Here is a 17777-nt window from a genome sequence, read left to right as displayed (position 1 = left end):
ACTTGTTTGAGGGTGGTAGGGCGTGGAAAACTTGTGTTTTACCCCGTATCATAGGAGAAGAGCTTCTAGTGGTCTGTTACAAAAATGGCTCCCTCCATCACTGATGAGCGCTCGTGGAACTCCGAACCGGCTAAAGATATTCTCTTTGAGGAAGTTCATGACCACCTTGTTATCATTTGTTGGGGTTGCAATAGCTTCTACCCACTTGAAAACGTAATCCACTGCTACCAAGATATACTTGTTTGAATATGAGGTTGGGAATGGTCCCATGAAATCGATTCCCCACACATCAAACAGTTCCAATTCTAAGATGAAATTCTGTGGTATCTCATTTCTTTTGGGTAAGTTTCCAGCTCTTTGGCATTCATTGCAGTTCTTTACTAGTTCTTTGGTATCCTTGAAAAGGTTGGGCCAAAAGAATCCACTTTGTAACACCTTTGCTGCAGTTCTTTCCCCTCCAAAATGGCCCCCATAGCACGAGCCGTGGCAGTTCCACAGGACCTCTCGTCCCTCTTTTTTTGAGACACATCTTCTCAGGATTCCATCTGAACACTTCTTGAAGAGATATGGCTCATCCCAGACAAAATATTTTGCGTCATTGATGAGCTTTCTTTTTTTATGTTTGTTGATCTCTGGAGGTAAAGCCCCAGTTGCCTTGAAATTGGCAATGTCTGCAAACCAGGGTGCTTTGTGAACCGTCATTAACTGCTCATCTGGGAAGTACTCATTCACACTGGCATCATGTGTTCCACCTTTGTCCTGAGGGATTCTAGATAGGTGATCGGCTACCTTGTTCTCCACTTCTTTCTTATCTCTGATCTCAATGTTGAATTCCTGCAACAACAAGATCCATCTTATTAGTCTTGGTTTTGATTCCTGCTTTGCAAATAAATATTTAAGTGCTGTGTGATATGTGAAAACGATCATTTTGGCACCAATGAGGTATGATCTAAACTTGTCAAATGCAAAAACTATTGCCAGGAACTCCTTTTCAGTAGTGGTATAATTTCTTTGAGTGTCATTGAGGACTTTGCTGGCATAGTATATCACATGGACCAAGTTATCTTTCCTCTGTCCTAACACTGCCCCAACTACAAAATCAGATGTATCGCACATCAGTTCAAATGGTAAGTTCCAATCAGGTGGGGAAATGATAGGGGTAGAGGACAGCCTCTTTTTCAAGTTTTCGAATGCTAGCATGCACTTTTCATCAAAGGCAAATGGTGTATCAGATACAAGGAGATTGCTTAAGGGCTTGGCTATCTTTGAAAAATCTTTGATAAATCTTCTGTAAAAGCCAGCATGCCCTAAAAAGCTCCTAATTGCCTTGACATCACTTGGTGGCGGTAATTTTTCAATGAGTTCCACTTTAGCTCTGTCTACCTCAATGCCTTGGTTAGAAACCTTATAGCCAAGAACTATTCCTCCTGTCACCATAAAGTGACATTTTTCCCAATTCAAGACCAGATTGGTTTCTTGACATCTTTTTAACACCAGGGCAAGGTGATTTAGGCAATTAGGAAAGGAATCCCCGAATACTGCAAAGTCTTCCATAAAGACTTCAATGAATTTTTTTATCATATCTGAGAAGATAGAAAGCATGCAGCGTTGAAACGTTGCAGGAGCATTACATAGCCCAAATGGCATGCGCCTGTATGCAAACACTCCATATGGGCAAGTAAATGAAGTTTTTTCCTGGTCTCTTGAATCAACCACTATTTGATTATATCCTAAGTAACCATCTAGAAAACAGTAATATGCATGTCCTGCAAGTCTTTCCAATATCTGATCCATGAAGGGAAGTGGGAAGTTATCTTTTCTTGTAGCTTCATTGAGTTTTCTGTAGTCAATGTGTAACAACCCTAGTTTCTGAAAATCAAATGATTAGTTATTTGTTTATTTATTATATTTGTTGATAATCTTATTTTAAGAAAATTATTTTACTAAAGGTAATTAAATGGAGTTTCATGATAATTGGAGTTTAAATTAATTAGAATTTTTTTATAATCTTTATTAGATATTTGATATAATTGAAATTATAATTTTGGTAATTAAAAAAAAAAGAAAGAATTGTATAATTTAATTTAAATAAATTCTATTTTGAATGAATTATGTTATTAATTTGAAGTGTTAGGAATTAATTTACTAGAAATGATTAGATTAATTTTTATAAATACTTTAAGTTTAAGTCAATTAATATTTATGTATAATTTTTATTATAATTAGTTATTTTATAAATTGAAATTAAAGTTTCGGTCATAGGAAAATAATAGAAAGTTATATCATTCAATTTGAATAATTAATATTGAGTTTTAACTATATTTTATAAAAATGTGATTAATATGTTCATTTTATATTTTAAATTAGAAATAATTGATTGAGCTTAGAAATATGTTGATAAATAATGTTCCTAAATATTTTTAATAGAGCATATTTGATTTTAAAATTATTCTACCCTCCAATTTTATCAAAATATCTATTCATATCTATCCATATTCTTTTATAAAATCCTAATTTCTAACCCTAATTCCCAAATTGAATCAGAAACCCTAATTCCTAAATTAATTGAGAAACCCTAACCCTTCACCCAATACACACGCACACTGAACATAGAGGGAGACAGAGGAGAGTGCGAGAAGAGAAGAGAGGGAGGAGAAAGGAGACGGCGCTGGCTGAGGGGACCTCGCCGCCGTCGCCGTCGAGCTGAGGGAAAGAGAGGGAGCTTAACCGCGCCGTCATCCAACCAGTCGCGTCTGTTGCCTCACCGCCGCCTCCTCCATCGCGTGCTACTGCCGGCCTAGAAACGCGGCCACCACGCCTTACTGTCGACCTAACCACGTCGCCGCCGACCCGTGACGCTGCCTCTAGAACCGCGCGAAGGACTGAGGGAGGAGAGGGAGAGAGTTCGCGTCGGAGGAGAGAAGGAGCTCGTGCCTCACCGCCGTCACCCATGGAGCCACGAGTTGCGCCGGTCGCCGCCATGTCGCGTCGGAGAGGAAGCCTGAGACTGAGCAACGCTGGGAAAGAGGAAGACGCGGGCTGGAGGAGCTGCATCCAGTCGCTGTTTTCGTGCCACTGACCGCCGCCGTTCCGCCGTCGCCGTCAAAGGGGTTCTGCCAGGAGAGAGAAGACCGGCGTGCGTGAAGAAGAAGGGGAGAGGTCCGAGGCTGAGATGGTTCCCGTCACTGCCGTTCTGATTATGCCGCAGCTTGTCCAGGGTTCCAGCTCGTCCCTGTTCCCTGTTCAGCCTTCGCCAGAGCGCTATCATCGGATAAACACTACTAAAACTGGGCCAAATTCACCTATAATGCTACATATTGCGGTTGCTGCCGTTCTGATTTCTGTATGTTTCAATATTGAGGTAGTGGATTTAATGTTTTTAATTTAGAATGCTTACAAAGTTATTTGGATAAGCGCAAAGGGTTAACAATGGTTAATAATCTCTTAGTTGACATGAATGACTTGAAATGGATTTGTAGTTAGTTAATTGTTGTGATTATTCTGAGCTGTGATTGAATTTATATGCTGCTGTGATTAATGATTAATTTAGTATAATTTACTAAATTGAAGTATGTCGAGTTAATTATTGAAAAGCTATCGTGTGGATAATTGCTGAATTGGTTGAAATCTGGTTGTGAATTGTATTTTGAATTACTGATTTTTGTGATAAGTTGGCTGAGATTCTGATCTTGAACGAGTTATTTTGAATTATTTGATGTTGAATTGGAATTTTAATATATTGGAATGGTTGTGAAATGGGCTTGTGATGGGTTGAAATTGATTGAAATGTGACTGTGAATGGTAATGTTATTTATTAAATTGAAATATGATGAGCTAATTATTGAAAGGAATGTATTTGAGAAAAGTTAGTTGTGGTGATTGCTCTGTGTTATGATTGAAGTTGGATGCGGATGTGAATTGAATTTGGGTTACGGTTGTGATATTGACTGGTTTTGTTATCGCGAGTAATTAACTGATGAGATTTACTTTGGTTTGAGGCTGTCAATGTCTTTGGGCTTTGTTGTGAGTGTTTGAAGCTATAATTGATATTGGTTTTTCAGATTTTGATGGAATTGTTGGAAGGTTCTGATTCTATGTGGTTATACTGAATTAGTTGAGTTGTGTGACTGTATTCTAGTTATTGAGAGTAAGTGCTTCTTGTTGTTTTTAGTTACCTAATGTATCGGATTGGCTGTAAAATTGACTTGTGACTGGTTAGGATTGGTTTTGGTAGATGTTAATGTTGGTTCATGATTAATTAGAATTAAGTTTGAGAACTATTAAAAGATTGAAGTTTGATTACCAAATCATTCTCTTCAAATTTGACTTTTAAAACTAAATAGTAACTTTGCTGAAGAGTAAATGACATTAAAATAATTAGAATTATGAAAGGCTAATTTTTGGGATTACTAGTCGATTGAGTTTAATTTTGAAAGGACTCTGTGATATGAGAAAAGTAAATATGAATTTATGAGATTGGAGTCGGATTGATGGATTAGTTGGAATTGTGGAGTATAATTGATTTGTTAAATATTATGAATTGTGAATATCTGATTGATTGAGAATTACCTGTTTGAAGATTGTTGGGAAAAAGGATGGTGATTAGTGGAGAAAGTGGGAACCCGTAAGGGTGGCTAAGTCCGAGTTTTAGGGGAGGTGCTGCCGAAATTTTATGAAAATCTGAGGTTTCATTTGAAAAGTTATTTTAGAAGCTTTGAATTTGGAAAATTATATTACTTGAGTTTTATTTAGTTAAGAAAGGAATTATAATATTTTGAGTTCGATTTACCAAAGAAAAGTCTGTAAAGTTTTAATGACAGAAAAACAGACAGAGATTAGTGAACGAACTAGGGCAACCTAGTTAGTCCTTGAATTGCGACTAGGGTTAGGTATAATATGAAAACTTAAAATGTTTCAGTATAGACTTAATGAACCTATACTTGGGACAGACTAACTATTCATACCGAAATTTACATAAGCTTTAAATACATACGTTAAGAAGAGAAATCAGAGCAGAGTAGAGAAACACAGAGAACAGAGTAATCAGAGTAGAGTAAAGAGATAAAGAGAAGAAGAGTAATATAGATATAAAGGAAAGAGTAATCAAAGAAAAGTAAAGAGATACAAAGAACAGAGTAACCAGAGCAGAGTAAAGAGATACAGAGAAAAGAGAAACCAGAACAGAGTAAAGAGATATAAAGAGAAGAGTAATATAATAAAGAGATATTTATATATATATTAGTTGCTTGATGCAACCCAGAGCTATATATATTAGTTGCTTGACGCAACCCAGAGCTACATTTAATATAAATTAGTTGCTTAATGCAACCTAGAGCTTCTGTAGGGAAACTAAGTTACCTACAGCTATTTTTCGCTTCCCCATAGCAGAGCAGAGTATATATATATTTTCCTGCAGTAAGCAGAGGATGTCTTAGATGAGCAGCTATTATTATATGCGCATTTATTTAGGAACGGAAAATCGTATCCGGGAAATCGGGATTACTCGTGACCGGGTAAATGTCGGGATTGCGGGTAGCCAACCGACACGTGAGCTCATGGGCTGCTTAGGATAGACATGCATCATATTGTTTGTGCATATGCATTTGATCGTGTTGCTTGTCTTGTTTCTTTGTGATTGTGCTGCTTGTCTTGGTGACTTGCTTGTGTGTTTGATTAGATATTTTTGTTGATGCTTTGAGCTTAGTGAAGTATTGAGGAATGGTATTTGTGAAGTGAGGTTTGGGTATATTATTTATGTTGCTGATTTACTTAGTTATTGTGATGGTTGAGGAATGCTATTTGTAGCTGAAAAATTGCTAATGCGGTTGAGACTTTATTTAAGTAATATGATTTAAAGAAAGGGATTTAAACGGGTTCATTTAAGTCTTAAGAAATTTTGAAAAGTTTTGATAAAGAAAACTACATTTGAAACTGGAGTTAATTATTTGCATGTTAATCATTACTTTTACGGCATTCCCATTCCCTACTGAGAACGTGTGGTTTGTTCTCACCCCAAAATCTTTCACCCTTTCAGTGACACAGGTTCGAAGACTCAGTTTGAAGCTGCGGATGATTGTTGGACTATATTTATGAGTTAAGTGTATGAGTTAATTTGCTTTCATAGAGTTCCCTCGCCCTTATTGCTTAAGATTTTTATTTTATACAGAGGGATAGGATTTGTATCTGAGTTTTATTTGAAATCTTTTGTATGACAGATATTATTATTAATAATTATGTGATTATTATTACTTGGTGATGTTTGCTATATGATTTTAAATAATAAAAACAAAATTTTTCTGGAATTTTCTATAAAACTAAAACGCGATATCGAACCAAAGGCTCAATAGTAAATAGTTAATAAAGGAAAGCAGGTTGGTAATGCCTTACTTTCGGTACGATCATGATGTACTGGAAGTTGGGTCGTTACACAATGCACATCCTCCATCTTGTGACTGTTCTTGTAGGGATGAGTTCATTCCTTTCATTGGGTACTACAGTGATTCCTCCTTTCTTGGGGACCACTTGGACGGGGATGACCCATGGGCTATCCGAAATTAGGTAGATCATCCCTCCTTGCCACAGCTTCATGACTTTCTTCTGTACCACTTCTTTCATGACTGGTTTTAGCCTCCTTTGGGGTTCGATGGATGGTTTGGCATCATCTTCCAGCAGTATCTTATGCATGCATATGGCCGAACTAATTCCCTTCAAGTCAACGAGGGCCCATCCAATGGCATCCTTATGCTTTTGTAATACTTGGAGTAGTTCATCCTCTTGTTCTTGGCTGAGGGTTGAGTTTATGATCACTGGGTAACTTTCATTCTCTCCTAAATATGCATATTTGAGAGTGGGCGGCAGTACTTTGAGTTCAAGTTTGGGTGCTTCTTTTCTTTCATTCTCCTCCTCTGGTGTGCCCTGAACATGAATCTCCGCTGTTGCAGCCTCTTCGCTTTATGCTGATTCCTCTTCCGTTAACCCATCAAGTTCTTCTTCTTCAAATATCTCTTGTACTGCATCTTCCAGTGAATCGAACCTCATACATTCTCCCAATGGTTCTTGTGGGTAGCTCATGGCCTTGAACACATTGAATATCATCTTCTCATTGTGTAATCTTAGGGTAAGTTCACATTTTTTGGACATCAATGATAGCTCCAGCAGTGGCCAATAATGGTCTTCCCAGGATGATAGAGGCCTTGGCTCCCTCCTTCATGTCCAACACTACAAAGTCTGCTGGGAAGATAAAATCTCCTACCTTCACCAGCAAGTCTTCTACTATGCCATGAGGAAACTTGAATGATTGGTCTGCCAGTTGTAGGGCCATTTTTGTTGGCTTGGCCTCCTCAATCCTCATTTTTCTCATCATAGCTATAGACATCAGATTTATGCTGGCTCCTAAATCACATAGGGCCTTTTCCACTGTGATTTCCCCTATAATACAAAGAATCTGGAAGCTCCTAGGATCCTTCAATTTCTGGGGTAGTTTGTGCTGAATGATGGCACTACATTCTTTGGTTAGTATTACAGTTTCGTTGCTCTTCCAGCTTCTCATCTTGGTCATTAATTCCTTCAAGAACTTGGCATAGAGCGGCATTTGCTCTATTGCTTCAGCAAAGGGTATGTTAATCTGTAGTTTCTTGAAGATTTCCAAAAATCTTGAGAATTGGTTGTCATCCCCCTTCTTTTTCAATTGCTGAGGGTATGGAGCTTTTGGAACGTCTGGCTTCAGCATTTCTCCTTTTTGTTGTGAATTGGGAGTGGGAACATGGACTTCATCTCGTTCCTCTTCCCCTTCATTTGAGTTCTTCTCTTGTGATTTCTCGAAAGTTTCCTTCAATTCCTTCCCACTTCTGAGGGTGATAACCTGACATTCCTCCCTTGGGTTTGAATCAGTGTTGCTGCACAGGTTATGGCTGGGAACTTGCTTAAATAGGTAGCCAATTTGTGTCTCAAGTTTCTTGATGGCACCATCTTGATTCTGCATATTGGACCGCACTTCCTCTCGGAACATTTTACTGTCTTGAACTTCTTTGCATATACGTTCAAGTAGATTTTCGATCCTTGAGAGTCTATCTTTGGATGATGGTGAGTTGAGATTGGAGGGATGAGAAGGGCCATTTTGGTTTTGATATGGATGTTGAGAGGTGTTGCTAGGTGGGTGCTGATATGATCTCTGTGTGGGATGTTGGTGAGCTGCATTATTGTTGGGGTTGTAACGTCTCTGATCTTGGCCTTGATCTTGTTGATTTCCCCACCCAAAGTTTGGGTGGTTCCTCCAACCAGGATTATAAGTTTTGGAGTATGGATCATGGGTCTACCTAGGTAAGTTTCCAATGTAGTTGGCTTGTTCCTGATCATCCTCTGCCTCTGCATTCACTCCTTCTTGAGCTGTTGATGAGGTAGTGATTGCTGCTACTTGGTTCCTTTCCATCTTCTTGGTAAGGTCAGCCAGCTGCTTGGTGATCATCTTGTTTTGAGCCAGCAGTGCATCCACGTTGTTTACCTCTATCACTCCTCTAGTGTTGCCTCTTTCAGAAGCATAGAAGTAGTCATTCTCAGTTACAGTCTCAATGACATCTATGGCTTCTTCAATGGTCTTCTTCTTGTTCAGAGATCCCCTGGATGAGTGGTCTACTACCTTCTTTGATTCATAAGAAAGGCCTTCATAAAAAATGTGTAACTGCACCCATTCATTGAACATATCTGGCGGGCACCTTCTTGTCAAGTCCTTAAACCTCTCCCATGCTTCATAGAGAGTTTCACCATCTTGATTCTTTGAGGAGTATAGAATCTCAACCTGTTGATTCTTTGAGGAGTATAGAATCTCGCCAGGAATTTGTTCACCACATCTTCCCAGGTTGTTAAACTCTCCTTCGGGAAAGATTCCAGCCATTTAGATGCTTTGTCCTTGAGTGAAAAGGGGAACAAAAGCAATCTATAGGTGTCAGGATGAACACCATTAGACTTCACAGTACCACATATCCTCAGGAAGGTGGTTAGATGTTGATTGAGGTCTTCTTGGACACTTCCTCCAAATGAACAGTTGTTCTGAACAAGGGTGATGAGCTGTGGCTTTAGTTCAAAGTTATTGGCATGTGTGGTTGGCTTTTGGATGCTACTTCCACATTTTCCTCGGTTTGGATTTATATAAGAGCCTAAAACTCTTCTCTCTTGTCCAGCATGATACACTGGACCTTCTCTGCCATGGTTGTGAGCCTCTTCTTCATGATGGTTCTCCATATTCTCATCCATGTCTGGGTCAAAATACTCCTCCTCTTCCTCAGCATTAACAACTCTCTTTCCTCTTGCTTTCCTCCTTAGTCTAAGGAAGGTCCTCTCAGGTTCAGAATCAAAGGAAGTTGAAGCCCCGCTTCTTCTACCTGTCATACAACCAACAAGGCACAAGCAAGAAGGAGATAAATGCAGGAAGTATTCTTGTCAGAAATGCTGTTAGTGTGAGTGATACAATATATCAAACATTTAGTGGGTTAGTGAACTGAGTTGTAACAAATAAGAGAACACCACAAACGGGTAAGGGGTAAAGGAAAGAAAATAACTAAAAATGAAAGTAAATCACTCAAACAGAAATTAAATCAAACAAAAGAAAAATGCTCAATCTAGTTTTCCACCAATTTAATCATTGTTGATACAAAATTAATCCCCGGCAACGGTGCCATAAACTTGATGCATGGAAACTTGTCTCTCAACAAATTTTCCTCGGCAAGTATACCGAATTGTCGTCAAGTAAAAACTCACAATAGAGTGAGGTCGAATCCCACAGGGATTGATTGGTCAAGCAACTTTAATCAGAGGAATGTTCTAGTTGAGCTAAGCAAAAATTGAGTTGATACTTGCAGAAACGTAAATGGCGAGAAAGTAAATAATAGAAAGTGTAAATGCTGGAAATAAAGAGCAAAATGTAAATGGCGGAAAGTAAATTGCAGAATATTAAATGGGGATTTGGGGAAAAATAAACATAAAAGTAAATGGCAGAAAGTAAAGAGAATGGGTAAGATCAGAAATGGGAGATTCATTGGGCTCAGGAGATGTTGTATTCTCCGGATCAAGTTTGTTCTCATATCTTCCTCAATCGATGCATTCATTGATCTCCTTGGCAATCTTAAGTGATTGGATTCCAATTCCTTGGTAATTCAATCTATCAAATCTTGATCAATAGCCAATTCCTTGGTCTAATTGCTCATGAGAAGAGATGAAGTATGGTCACTGATTATACCACATGTATTCCCAAATCAAAGTGTTGGTAGGATTATATGTCACTATATCCATCCAAACCACAATTTGGTCTAACATGAGAAAGTATTTCTAGCATGATCTCTTCATTCCTCTTCCAAGCTTCCGAAGAGATCCAAGTATGAATAGCTTCTTTTCTAAGACAACTACCCAATTGGATGAAGATTGAAAGCTTTCTAGTAAAATCAAGAGAAAAGAAAGAAGAAGAATAATGAAAACTATTATTGATCCATCAAATTACAACAGAGTTCGCTAACCCAATGAAAGGGGTTTAGCTGTTCATAGATCTGGGAATGGAAAGCATAAATGAAAAGTACATTTTCAAAATAAAACTAGAAGTTGCAGAGAAAGTAAAATATACAGAGTGTAGTTCTCCAAAATGCCAAAAGCTCTCTACTAGTTCAAAACTACTCCTATATATACTACTCTTCAGATCTTCTAGATGGCTCTTCCAAGTCTTGGATATGGGCCTTTGGATCTTTAGTTGAAGCAGTTACAATCTTTAGTTGGCTCAGCTTTGCTTGCAGAAAAAGTGAGTTAGGCATGGACGTTAGTTAGGACGTTAGTTGTCTTAATGTTAAGTGAAAATGTTGGTTCGAGAACGTTAGTGACGATCACCTTTTTCACTAACGTTCCAAGCCAAAAATGATCCACGTTAACTTCAACGTTAGTGGCACTAACGTGACCACTAACGTTGCCTCTTGGTCCTTCGCAAACGTTATTGGCATTCACCTTTTCCGATAACGTTGCTTATTGCCCCTTTTCCCCACGTTAGAGTTCACGTTAGTATAACTAACGTGACCCTTAACGTGGGCATGCCTAAGCTTCGAGAGCGTTAGTGACACTTACCTTTGTCACTAACGTTCCAAACGCCCATCCTTCCCACGTTAGAGTTCACGTTAGTTATATTAACGTGACCACTAATGTGGTGGTGATTGCCATCTCCAACGTTAGTGACAAAGGTGAGTGTCACTAACGTTGGTCCATCAATTCTTCCTCCACGTTAGCTTCCACGTTAATGTAATTAACGTGGCAACTAACGTGGGCAATATTGGCTTAATCCAACGTTAGTGACAAAGGTGAGTGTCACTAACGTTGGCAATTCCTTATTCCTTTCACGTTAGAGTTCACATTAATGTAATTAATGTGACTCTTAACGTGGCCAATTGTGCCCTTTTTCCAACGTTAGTGGTATTCACTTTTACCACTAAATTTGGAGCTTCCCTTCTCCTCCACGTTAGCTTCCACGTTAATGTAATTAACGTGGCAACTAACGTGGGCTATAATGGCTTTCAAAGGCATTATTGGCAATCACTTTTCTCATTAACGTTGTAAGCTAGCTCTCATTCCACGTTAGTGGTCACGTTAATTAAACTAACGTGGCTACTAACGTGATTCTTCCTTGCTTCCTTTGTCCTGAAATCAAGAAATTAAAGTGCATCAAAGCTCTATTCCAAGTCATGAGATCATGCATTATCTAATTTGTCATTCAATTCATGCATAATTCTCATGAAATCATGTAAAGTTCACAATGTTTGCTTGAATCAAGATGTAAGTGAATATCTACCCAAAACTTGCTTATTTACTAAGAAAATGCATGAAACTACCCTAAAACAATAAAGAAAAGGTCAGTGAAATTGGCCAAAATGCCCTAGCATTAGTAATTCTTTTATTTTACTATGAGTAGTATAAATACCCCCAAGGAGTACTGAAGAAGGGGGTTAAGCAGTCAATTTTAGATCCACTTTTACACTTCAGTTTTGAGTACTTTTTGAGCTATGAGTAGCTAACTTCCATCTCATTGAGAGAGGGAGCTCTGTTGTACTTGATGGATTGATGATAGTGAAATCCTTCTTCTCTTCATCTTCTCTTTGATTTGGTTGAAGGAATTTCGTTCTTAATGCTTAGTATTTAATTATCTTGGGAAAGAGAGTGAATGCAATTGGGTTTCATGGGAACCTTGGAAAAGGAAACATGAAACCATGCTTAAAATCCCTTCTCACACTAGAGTAGAATCTGGGTTTTGGTGTTTGGATATGTGACATATAATCATCCCTCTACTTGGACCTATAATGGTGTGTGGTATAATCAGGGACCAAGCATATCTCTCTTCATGAGCAATTAGACCAAGGAATTGGCTATTGATCAAGAGCTGAGAGATTGAGTCACCAAGGGATTGGGGCTCAATCAATCATGATTGCCAAGAGGTCAATGAGTTGCATGATTGAAGGGGATATAAGCTAGATTCGATCTAAAGAGACAACATCTCCCAATCTCAATGAATTTTCCCATTCTTATCTATCCATTTCTTTACTGCTTATTTTTAATTTCTGCCATTTATATTTCTACACTTTATTACTTTTCTTTATATTCTAGTCATTTACATATATGTCATTTACAATTCTGCACTCTACAATCCTATTGATCCGCTTGACTAATTCATTAATTGATTAAAACTGCTCGAATTTGCCAATCTCTGTGGATACGATCCCACTCCACTGTGGATTATTACTTGACGATAATTTTGGTGGGTTTGCCAAAAGGACTAATTCACCAATTTTGAATGGGGTGTGAATTCCGGTCATCAAGTTTTATGGCGCTGTTGCCAGGGATTGGCTTAAATTTGATAGTGATTAAATCAATTGGAGAGCTAGATTAAGCAATTTAAATTCGTTGTTATTTTATTTTTCTAGCACCTTTTTATTTTCTTTTGTTTTGAGTTCTATTTCTTTCTTCTTTGAGTATTTTTTTATTACATATTCCCACTCCTCTAACTGTTCGATTAATTGCACCACTCACACTAACAACGACTCTAACAAGAGTAATTTCTTCATTCATTTTCTTTCTTGCTTTTTGCCTTGTTGGTTGTATGACAGGTAGAAGAAGCGGTGCTTCAACTTCCTTTGATTCTGAACCTGAGAGGACTTTCCTTAGATTAAGGAGGGAAGCAAGAGGGAAAGGAGTCATTGGTGCTGAGGAAGAGGAAGAGTATTTTAAAACAAACATGGAGGAGAACATGGAGAACTACCATGAAGAAGAAGCTCACTATGCTAGAGGAGGCCCAGTAAATCATGATGGGCAAGAAAGGAGAGTCTTAGGCTCCTACATCAACCCCAAACCCAGGAAATTGTGGCAGCAGCAACCTAAAGCCAACAATTCATGTCAATAATTTTGAGCCAAAACCTCAGCTCATCACACTTGTTCAGAATAATTGCTCATATGGAGGAAGTGCCCAAGAAGACCCTAATCAACATCTTAGCACATTCTTGAGGATATGTGATACTATAAAGTCCAACAGGGTACACCCCGACATCTACAAACTACTTTTGTTCCCTTTCTCACTCAGAGATAAGGCAGCAAAGTGGTTGGAATCATTCCCCAAGGATAGCCTAACTATATGGGAGGAGGTCGTGAACAGATTCCTTGCAAGATTTTACCCCCCACAAAGAATCAATAGGCTGAGAGCTGAGGTGCAAACTTTCAGACAACAAGATGGAGAAACACTTTATGAGGCCTGGGAGAGATTCAAAGATCTGACAAGAAGATGTCCACCAGAAATGTTCAATGAATGGGTACAACTACACATCTTTTATGAGGGACTATCTGGTGTACGAAATTATGATCATCAACAATGGCGCCAAAGACATGGTGCTCTCAAACGTGAATCACACTTTGTCACAATTCCGCACAACTAACCAGCAAGTGCACTGGGTCGTCCAAGTAATACCTTACGTGAGTAAGGGTCGATCCCATGGAGACTGTCGGCTTGAAGCAAGCTATGGTCACCTTGTAAATCTCAGTCAGGCTAATTCAGATGGTGATGGAGAATTGATAATTAAAAGATAAATAAAACATGAAATAAGGATAGAGATACTTATGTAATTCTTTGGTTGGAATTTCAGATAAGCGTATGAAGATGCTTTGTTCCTCCTAAACTTCTGCTTTCCTATTGCCTTCTTCCAATCATTCATACTCCTTTCCATGGCAAGCTTTATGTTGGGCATCACCGTTGTCAATGGCTACTTCCCGTCCTCTCAGTGAAAACGTTCAAATGCGCTGTCACCGCACGGCTAATCATCTATCGATTCTCGATTATGTCAGAATAGGATCCATTGATACTTTTGCGTCTGTCACACGCCTCACAATCGCGAGTTTGAAGCTCGTCACAGTCATCCCTTCCCAGATCCTACTCAGAATACCACAGACAAGGTTTAGACGTTCTGGATCTCAGGAATGGCCGCCAATAATTCTAGCCTATACCACGAAGGTTCCAATCTTAGATTAGAAACCCAAGAGATACGCATTCAAGCCATTGCTAGTAGAACAGAGGTGGTTGTCAGGCACATGTTCATAGGTGAGAATGATGATGAGTGTCACGGATCATCACATTCATCAAGTTGAAGAACGAATGAATATCTTGGAGAAGAAATAGACTTGAGTTGAATAGAAAAACAATAGTACTTGTATTAATTCATGAAGAACAGCAGAGCTCCATACCTTAATCTATGGTGTGTAGAAACTCTACCGTTGAAAATATATAAGAACAAGGTCTAGGCATGGCCAAATGCCCAGCCCCCAAACGTGTCTAAGATAGCATAAGACTTATCAAAGATGAAAATACAATAGTATAAGGTCCTATTTATAGAGAACTAGTAGCCTAGGGTTTACAGAAATCAGTAATAAATGCAGAAATCTTCTTCCGGACCAACTTGGTGTGTGCTTGGGATGAGCATTGAAGCTTCCATGTGTAGAGACTTTTCTTGGAGTTAAACGCCAGCTTTTGAGCCAGTTTGGGCGTTTAACTCCAGCTTTTGAGTCAGTTTTAGAGTTAAACGCCAAAATTCTTGTGCTGACTTGGAACGCCGGTTTGGGCCATCAAATATCGGGAAAAGTATAAATGATTATATATTGCTTGAAAGCCTAGGATGTCTACTTTCCAACGCAATTAAGAGCGTGCCAATTGGGCTTCTGTAGCTCCCGAAAATCCACTTTGATGGTAGGGAGGTCAGAATCTAACAGCATCTGCAGTCCTTTTTCAGCCTCTGAATTAGATTTTTGCTCAGGTCCCTCAATTTCAGCCAGAAAATACCTGAAATCACAGAAAAACACACAAACTAATAGTAAAGTCCAGAAGAGTGATTTTTATTTAAAAACTAATAAAAATATAATAAAAACTAATTAAAATATACTAAAAACAAACTAAAAACAATGCCAAAAAGCGTATAAATTATCTGCTCATCACAACACCAAACTTAAATTGTTGCTTGTCTCCAAGCAACTGAAAATCAAATAGGATCAAAAGAAGAGAATATACAATGAATTCCAAAAACATCTATGAAGATCAGTATTAATTAGATGAGCGGGGCTTTTAGCTTTTTGCTTCTGAACAGTTTTGGCATCTCACTTTATTCCTTGAAGTTCAGAATGATTGGCATCTATAGGAACTCAGAATCCAGATAGTGTTATTGATTCTCCTAGTTAAGTATGTTGATTCTTGAACACAGCTAGTTTATGAGTCTTGGCCGTGGCCCTAAGCACTTTGTTTTCCAGTATTACCACCGGATACATAAATGCCACAGACACATAACTGGGTGAACCTTTTCAGATTGTGACTCAGCTTTGCTAGAGTCCCCAATTAGAGGTGTCCAGGGTTCTTAAGAACACTCTTCTTTTTGCTTTGGACCTTGACTTTAACTGCTCAGTCTCAAGTTTTCACTTGACACCTTCACGCTACAAGCACATGGTTAGGGACAGCTTGGTTTAGCCGCTTAGGCTAGGATTTTATTCCTGTGGGCCCTCCTATCCACTGATGCTCAAAGCCCTGGATCTTTTTTATCACCCTTGCCTTTTGGTTTAAAGGGGTATTGGCTTTTTGTGCTTGCTTTTCTTTTCTTTTTTTTTTCTGCAAGCTTTTCACTGCTTTTTCTTGCTTCAAGAATCAATTTTATGATTTTTCAGATCATCAGATAACATTTCTCCTTTTCCCATCATTCTTTCAAGAGCCAACAATTTTAACATTCATAAACAATCAAATTAAAAAATATGTACTGTTCAAGCATTCATTCAGAAAGACAATAGTCTTGCCACCACATCAAAATAATTAAACTGTTTTAAAATTCGGAATTCATGCACTTCTTTTTCTTTTTCAATTAAAAACATTTTTCATTTAAGAAAGGTGATGGATTCATTTTCATAGCTTCAAGGCATAGACACTAAGACACTAATGATCATGTAATAAAGACACAAACATAAATAAACATAGGGCATAATTTTCGAAAAAATAGAAAATAAAGAACAAGGAAATTAAAGAACGGGTCCACCTTAGTGATGGCGGCTTGTTCTTCCTCTTGAAGATCTTATGGAGTGCTTGAGCTCCTCAATGTCTTCTCTAATTAAAGAACGGGTCCACCTTTGTTGCTCCTCTCTCATGGTTCTTTGGTCTTCTCTAATTTCATGGAGGAGGATGGAATGCTCTTGGTGCTCCACCCTTAGTTGTCCCATGTTGGAACTTAATTCTCCTAGGGAGGTGTTGATTTGCTCCCAATAGTTTTGTGGAGGAAAATACATCCCTTGAGGCATCTCAGGGATTTTATGATGAGGAGTTTTCTCATGCTCTTGGTGAGGTTCTCTCACTTGCTCCATCCTTTTCTTAGTGATGGGCTTGTCCTCATCAATGAGGACGTCTTCCTCTATGTCAATTCCAGCTGAATTGCAGAGGTGACAAATGAGATGAGGGAAGGCTAACCTTGCCATAGTAGAGGACTTGTCTGCTACCTTGTAGAGTTCTTGGGATATAACCTCATGAACTTCTACTTCCTCTCTAATTATGATGCTATGAATCATGATAGCCCGGTCTATAGTAACTTCAGATCGGTTGCTAGTAGGAATGATTGAGCGTTGGATGAACTACAACCATCCCCTAGCCACGGGCTTGAGGTCATGCCTTTTTAGTTGAACCAGCTTTCTTCTTGAATCACTCTTCCATTGAGCGTTCTCTTCACAGATGTCCATGAGGACTTGGTCCAACTTTTGATCAAAGTTGACCCTTCTAGTGTATGGGTGTGCATCTCCTTGCATCATAGGCAAATTAAATGCCAACCTTGCATTTCCGGACTAAAGTCTAAGTATTTCCCTCGGACCATTGTAAGCAAATTCTTAGGGTCCGGGTTCACACTTTGATCATGGTTCTTGGTGATCCATGCATTGGCATAGAACTCTTGAACCATTAAGATTCCGACTTGTTAAATGGGATTGGTGAGAACTTCCCAACCTCTTCTTTGAATCTCATGTCGGATCTCCGGATATTCGCCCTTTTTGAGCTTAAAAGGGACCTCGGGGATCACCTTCTTCTTGGCCACAACTTCATAGAAGTGGTCTTGATGCACCCTTGAGAGGAATTTCTCCATCTCCCATGACTTGAAGGTGGAAGCTTTTGCCTTCTCTTTCCTCTTTCTAGAGGTTTCTCCAGCCTTTGGTGCCATTAATGGTTATGGAAAAACAAAAAAAAGCTTTAGCTTTTGCCACACCAA

The 17777-nt window shown here is 38.7% G+C and overlaps 1 non-coding gene across 1 annotated transcript; it reads left to right on the top strand.

The window, feature by feature from the left end:
- The first annotated feature begins 8693 nt into the window (after positions 1-8693).
- LOC148567429 (small nucleolar RNA R71) lies at positions 8694-8802 on the top strand. The gene has a single exon (XR_015882555.1). It is a non-coding gene; the product is annotated as a small nucleolar RNA R71 (small nucleolar RNA).
- Positions 8803-17777: the final 8975 nt, after the last annotated feature.

The sequence above is a fragment of the Arachis ipaensis genome, chromosome B4 (genome assembly GCF_059453495.1).
Source record: "Arachis ipaensis isolate K30076 ecotype BB chromosome B4, ASM5945349v1, whole genome shotgun sequence".
Lineage (NCBI taxonomy): Eukaryota > Viridiplantae > Streptophyta > Magnoliopsida > Fabales > Fabaceae > Arachis > Arachis ipaensis.
The sequence above is the reverse complement of the archived record's forward strand: the minus strand, read 5'-3'. Positions and strand labels throughout refer to the sequence as shown.